This window comes from Micropterus dolomieu, unplaced genomic scaffold (genome assembly GCF_021292245.1).
Source record: "Micropterus dolomieu isolate WLL.071019.BEF.003 ecotype Adirondacks unplaced genomic scaffold, ASM2129224v1 contig_680, whole genome shotgun sequence".
Taxonomy (NCBI): Eukaryota; Metazoa; Chordata; class Actinopteri; order Centrarchiformes; family Centrarchidae; genus Micropterus; species Micropterus dolomieu.
In genome coordinates, this window is record NW_025729670.1 from 1 (window position 1) to 7,397 (window position 7,397).

At 42.3% G+C, this 7,397-nt stretch overlaps 1 long non-coding RNA gene across 1 annotated transcript; it reads left to right on the forward strand.

Annotated features, from left to right (window-relative positions):
* The first annotated feature begins 18 nt into the window (after positions 1–18).
* LOC123964119 lies at positions 19–3,411 on the forward strand. The gene is made up of 2 exons (XR_006823337.1): positions 19–811; positions 1,484–3,411. It is a non-coding gene; the product is annotated as an uncharacterized LOC123964119 (long non-coding RNA).
* The last annotated feature ends 3,986 nt before the right edge of the window (positions 3,412–7,397 follow it).

Below are 7,397 nucleotides of genomic sequence, written 5' to 3' on the forward strand. Positions count from 1 at the left end.
GGTCGTGGTAAATGTCTTTGAATATTTCTTCCTTTGTTCAACTTTATCCTCTGAGTGCAAGATGATCTGCTGTGTGGAAATGTGCAGCGGGTCTGAACATTTAATGTGAGCATTTTTGCATGCACTCACAGTGGTAGAAGAAGTGCTCAGAGCCTTTACTTAAGTAAAAGTGCAAATGTAAGACAATGAAAGTGACTCTGTTACAAGTAAAAGTCCTGCATTTAAGTAAAGGTACAAAAGTATCTTTAAGTATACTTCTCAAAGGGAGGCTACTGCTTGTGCAGTAAAATGTCCAACACATTCTCATCTCAGTGCATCAATTACCGACGCTTTCAGAAAGCGTGAAAAAGTGAAGCGAAGTATTTGATGCAAAAAGTGTCCATGTGAAACAACAACAACAGTCTGCTAGTGCGAAGCAACACAAAGGAAGTTAACTCCACCTGCTAGCACATCGGCCTAGCGCTTCCGCGTCTTCTGTGTCTCATCCTGACGCTCAAAGGTACCTTTTGCGTCAAATAACTACGCTTTGTCAGCCTTTCTGAAAGCATCAGTATCTGACACCCTGACATGAGAATGGGCTCAAATGTCCCCTGTGACCGATTATTTTGTTAGTTCTGATGCATCAGTGTTAGAGCAGAGCAGGACATTGAAACTGTCCTTCCTCTAAACATCTAAAGCATCTTCTCTGAAATCTTTTCAGGTGGTGGAAACAGGAACCGTGGCCGTGCTGGGATCATTTCCAGCGTTGTCTTATTCATTCTCTGCCTCGTCGTTTTTGGTGTTCTGCTTCTGAGGAAGAAAATAACAATGCGTAAGTTACTAAACAACATTTAACATCTAAGGCGCCTTTAAAGGGTAACTTCAGTTTTTTTTTTTTCAACCAGGGCCTCATTTTTCCATGTTTTTGTGTCTAGTGACTAATTGGTACAACATTTTTAAAACTGGTCCAGTATTTAGTGAGCGCGCTGCAGTCAGCATCATTGAAACAGGGCTGCAACGTAATCCTTGCAGGCAATAGGCCCCGTCACAGTACGTCCACAGTCACTAAATCGCTCTAATTAAAAAGCACCAGACTGAAACATCATTTTAAAGTGATGATGATGTTGATGGATTAGATTGGGCTCAATATGGCCGATACCGATCAGTTACAAATGTCTTGATCGGACAACAGCAATAATGAATTTATCTGGACATACCTATTTCAAAGTCACTGCTCACATTAGCGCCAAACCAGCTTTATGAAACAGACTGATCCTGGTGAAGCTGAATTCAGTGTAAATGAAACACCACCAAGCCTCACCGTCCATGGTTTCATTGGCTTTTTGCTTTTAAGAAAACCAGAGCAGATCCAAACAAATGCAGTTTAAAACCAGGTTTAGTCCTGCTGAGATGTGAGAGGTGTATTTGTTGCTTACCTATTTTCTCTGCAGTTAACACAATATTCCCTTAACAAGTGTCACAAACTGCTTTGTGTTTCTCTCAGAGTGTGTGAAGAGGATCGGAGTAAGGAAGGAGCAAAAACCAGAGACGGCGTCAAACGGATCTGAAGGGAAAAAGCTGAACACTCAAGCAGCGTTCTACACATCTCAGGCAGCAATAATGACTCCATCTGGTCCAGATACTCACTACTGGAAAAGGAACTTTCCATAGATCTTCTGAGCCAGTCAACAATTAGACCTCAACAAAATCCTGTCAAATATTTATACAGGAGAACATCAGTCAGTTTCTATGCATTGATAAAATGAAAAGTCCAGACTCCTGGGCCCAAATATGCAGGAATATTTCACACATGCCTAAAAATTGTTAGTGAAGTCAGACTGTTCAAAATGTGAAAGTGCCCAGAGGATGATCTGTTTTCATGATCCTCCTACTTTTCCTCTGGCCACCATCAGGTTGACTTTGAGGTTTCAAGTAAAATACCTCAACAGCTATTGGATGGATTTCCATGAAACACCATGCTGACTTGAGCGTTTAGCTCAAAGCACCACTGAGCCTTAAAACAGCTGCGTGGCTTTAGACTGATACTGAAAGAAAATAATAAAATGCATTTCCTTCTTTATTATGAGGATTTTTTCAAACATGTTGGTAAAACTTTAAGTTCCAATATTTAACATTTATAAGCAGCACATGCACACTTAATTCATGGCTTATAACACATAAGTGTTTACAGTTATAAAAATGTTTTTAAATGTTTATTAAGGTGCTGTATTCGCCAATAACTATAACTTCTCCCATGAAGACGTATTTTATATTATCACAACTGTGTTTCACCAGATTGTGACAGATTATCTGTTTGTACACAGGCATCAATTTATGGACAGGAGGAGCTGCAGCTTAAGACAGATACATTAATAAACACTTACAGTCCAGTTTATTAGGGACAGCTAGCTAAAGCTAACTTCTGTGGACACAACTTATATCAATGAGGTTAGGCTGAATAGTGAACACTTGTATAATGCTATAAGATTCAACAGCACAACAAACTGCAGCCTCCAAAATTATCATAAAGTCAAGTCAACAAAAACTAAACATTATAAACTTCATGAAGGAGGACTGTTGTATTCGAGTGCATTAGTTGAAGCTGGGTGAATAAACTGAGTGTAGAAACTCTTACTAACTTGTTCTTCTGTTCAAATATTGCCAATAACGTTGTGCTCTTGGTCACATCAGCAACATCAGCGAGAGCTTTCCATCACTTTAAATTCATGACAATTAAGAAGATTTAAATCTCAGGCTGGTTCTGAGAAACTGATCTGACTGCTGTAAATCTCTCTGTTGATTACCCAAACAACAAACACCAAGAAGTCTCCTGCTCGTTTCTAACACTGTTGTTGTCCCTTTAATGTCTATGTTGAATCAGTCACTGCAGATTAACTTCTGTATGAAGATGTATATTTTTATATTAGAATTGCACTGATTTGATGAAGATTATCAGCTATTTGTGATGATGTTTTTTGTGCCTTTACTTCAGTGTGATTTTGAATGTCGACCTTCTACTTGAATTGAACTGTTACATTGTGATATCACTTATTTTACTTCTTCCACAGTGTAGCATAGCAGAAACAAGAAAGTTAATAAATTATATATATATATATATATATACATATACACACACACACACACACTTAATTTCCTTCCTTGTACCTGAATTAAAACGGATTGTTCTAAGGTCATGGGTTGAGGTACATTTATATTAATGGATCACAATACTTTTTCACATTCACTTTCTATTAGTTTTACATTTGTAACTCTGCCCTGGATTTAATAGCATCTTATGTAAAATAACATTCACAGTAAAATCATCCATACACAAATACATTGTAGAGGGAGAGAGAGAAAAGGCTTGTAGTGCTCTCTATGCAGCTAAATAGAAATTCTATAAGTATCCTAAATAAAATCTGGTGTCAAATATTTGAAAGTGTTATTAAGGTGATTGCACTCTATGAAAGTCAAGTTTGGATTCCACTCAGTCATCAGAACTACAACAGATGGGAGAAGCATCTCTGAGACCCTACATGCTGAATTCTGCAGAAACATCCTTCAAATTCAAAGAATGTCTCCTACAAATGTGTGAAGGGCTGTAGTAGCGCAGTTTCTAATGATTATAGATACCCAAAAAAGAACACTAAACATTCTGATGCACCTCAGATCAAGTCCCCAATACTCCCTCCAATTCAAGGGTCTTAAATCAGAATCAGAAATACTTTATTGATCCCCGAGGGGAAATTCTTTTGTCACAATTGCACACTTGTCAAAAGGTAGATAGATAAAGAGTATATAAATATAATAGTATAAAATATGGACAAATATAAAGGTGTGTGGGTATGTACAAAATTTACATTATTAAGAATTATTATGGTGAACCAAAAAGGACTACTGAATAAATAGCAGCAGAGAATATTGCACATTAATTATTAAACAGGTAATATTGGACAGAAAATAGATAAGGTCTAGTTTAATAACTGACTAAGTGTCAGACACTTAAAGGGAGGAGTTATAAAATGTGATGACCACAGGCAGGAATGACTTCCTGTGGCGCTCTGTGGTGCATTTTGGGGGAATGAGTCCTGTGTTTGAGCAGCAAAGTCACGGAGTGGGTGGTAGACACTGTCCAAGATGACATGTAATTTGGACAGCATCCTCCTCTCTGACACCACCGACCACAACGTCACTGGCCTTGTGGATCAGTTTGTTGAGTCCGTTAGCGTCTGCTCCCCTCAACCTGCTGCCCCAGCATGCAACAGCAAACAGGATAGCACTGGCTACCACAGACTCATAAAAGATCCTCAGCATCGTCCTGCAGATGTTGAAGGACCTCAGCCTCCTCAGAAAATGGAGACGGCTTTGGCCCTTCCTGTAGAGGGCTTGGGTGTTCTTGGCCCAGTCCAGTTTATTGTCCATGTGCACTCTCAGGTATTTGTAATCCTCCACAATGTCCACACTGACCCCCTGGATGGAAACAGGGGTCACTGGTGCCTTGGCTCTTTTTAGATCCACAACCAGCTCTTTGGTCTGTCACGTATACACACACACACACACACACACACACACACACACACACACACACACACACACACACACACACACGAACACAGCAGGTGGTTCTTCTCACACCATGTGACAAAGTCCCCCACCACAGCTCTGTACTCAGCCTCGTCACCCTTGCCGATACATCCAACCACAGCAGAGTTATCAGAAAACTTCTGAAGATGGCAGAACTCTGTGTGGTAGTTGAAGTCTGGAGTGTAGATGATGAAGAGGAAGGGAGAGAGGTTGTTGACCACGCTGTCTGACACACAGTGTTGCAGGCGCACACACTGTGGTCTGCCAGTCAGGTAGTCAAGAATCCAGGACACAAGGGGGGCATCCACCTGCATCTCACCCAGCAGGGCCGGCCGGATGGTGTTGAAAGCACTGGAGAAATCAAAAAACAGGACCCTCACAGTGCTCGCCGGCTGGTCCAGGTGGGCGTAGATGTGGTTGAGCAGGAAGATGAATGCGTTCTCAACTCCCAATTTGCGCTGGTAGGTGAACAGGAGGGGGTCTAGAAGAGGTCTGACCATGGGCCGCAGCTGATCCAGAACCAGTCTCTCCAGGGTCTTCATGATGTGGGAGGTCAGTACCACAGGTCTGTAGTCCTTGGAGTCACTGGGACGTGACGTCTTTGGCACAGGAACGAGGCAAGATGTCATCCACAGCACAGGGACCCTGTGGAGATTCAGGCTCAGGTTGAAGACGTGGTGAAGGAGTCCACATAGCTGGGGGGCACAGGCTTTGAGCACCCCGGGGCGGACACCATCAGGGCCTGCAGCCTTGTTGGAGTGGAGTCTCCTCAGCTGTCTTCTCACCTGGTCAGTGAGGCACACAGAGGTTAAAGGTGTGGGAGGGGGAGAGGAGGAGTCGTCAGGCTGGAGAGAGCTGTTAACCTGAGAGCCAGAGGAGGGGGGGTTGGTGTCTCACAGGAGGGTGGGGGACAGTGAGGAGGAGGAGGGGGGAGTAGTTGGGTTGGAGGTGTTAGAGGTGAGACAGCAGCTGAGTTAGTCGGGGGACGGGCGGGAGCCATTGAGTCAAATCTGTCAAAGAACTAGGGCTGAAATGATTAATCGATTAAATCATAAAATCGATTCATAAAATGCTTCAACACAAATTCTTTGCGTTCTCTATCGCTCATTTCCCGTTTCACATTTCACATGTTTTCTTGATATAAGTGGTTTGGAAACCAGTGTCGGGTGCCATAGTTGCTGTCAGCTCCTGTAGTGTGTGTGTCCCTGTCACCGATCGGTCACGTAGTGTGAACGCCGTAACGACTTCAAGCCTGCCGTCATATTACGGCAAGCTGTGTGAACTGCACAGCCATCGGCCGACGCTGACAGTCGTGTATTCTAACTTGTAGCAGCTGTCTGGTTGTTGGTCTGATGTTTGCTGTTTAACACACTATGAATTTCCGAAAGGACTAATAAATATCTATCACCTATAAATGTGCACAGCCCACATACTGGGTGAAGTTAGTAAGTGTGGTGGTCATGGTGACGTGGTTGAAGTCACCCGAGATCACTATGAGGGCACTCAGGTGTTGAGTCTGGACTTCAGCAATGGCGGTGTTGCTGCGCAACGGTGCCGTGGCTTACCAAAACTCGCTCAACTTGCATGATTAGAGAGAGTGTAGTTTAAATTAAGTATAGACCAAAATCACACACGTGAGATATAAAAAAAAACAAAGTTGAAAGTTAGAAAAGAAGACGATGAACGACGGAGCTAGAGATGTGTCCGTCCGTATCGAGGCTTCGAAGCGTATGTCGAGTAATACAGGATGATTTTTGTGAAGCGCGTATCGAGGCTTGTGTTGATGACGTGTGTGACCGATTCAGCAGATGGTTTGCGGTTTGGCGTGCGATTCAAAAGGAGCAGCAAAATGCAATGGACCCTCAACATTTTGTGGACTTTTGAACTTGAAATTGAACACAGTTAGATTTTATCTACAGCTTTTTAAATGGCTAAAAAATTATCAACTTATGTCAGAATTGCTTTGATCAAATAACTTTAAAATATTTTGTGCTTTTGGTAAGAATTAAACTCTTACCCCATATTACCCTAATAATAATTTTCTAAAGCAGGTAAAATCATCTCCAAGAAACCGCCTGAAGCCCAGCACTGTGGAAGTGTTATTTTAAAATAGATTAATAAAATGTTGTCTCCATTATCTAAAGTCTAAAGTTATCATAACCCTCTCCCTTGTTTCCACTTTCCTTTTGACCCTGGCATTGTATCATAAAGACAGACACCTTATTAAAGTCATGTATTGGCATCACAAACATCATTCATTAATTTATTCAATTCAAAGCTTCACACACCAAAGCTACACTCACCTAAAGGATTATTAGGAACACCGTACTAATACTGTGTTTGACCCCCTTTCGCCTTCAGAACTGCCTTAATTCTACGTGGCATTGATTCAACAAGGTGCTGAAAGCATTCTTTAGAAATGTTGGCCCATATTGATGGATAGCATCTTGCAGTTGATGGAGATTTGTGGGATGCACATCCCGGGCACGAAGCTCCCGTTCCACCACATCCCAAAGATGCTCTATTGGGTTGAGATCTGGTGACTGTGGGGGCCATTTTAGTACAGTGAACTCATTGTCATGTTCAAGAAACCAATTTGAAATGATTCGAGCGTTGTGACATGGTGCATTATCCTGCTGGAAGTAGCCATCAGAGGATGGGTACATGGTGGCCATAAAGGGATGGACATGGTCAGAAACAATGCTCAGGTAGGCCGTGGCATTTAAACCATGCCCAATTGGCACTAAGGGGCCTAAAGTGTGCCAAGAAAACATCCCCCACACCATTACACCACCACCACCAGCCTGCACAGTGGTAACAAGGCATGATGGATC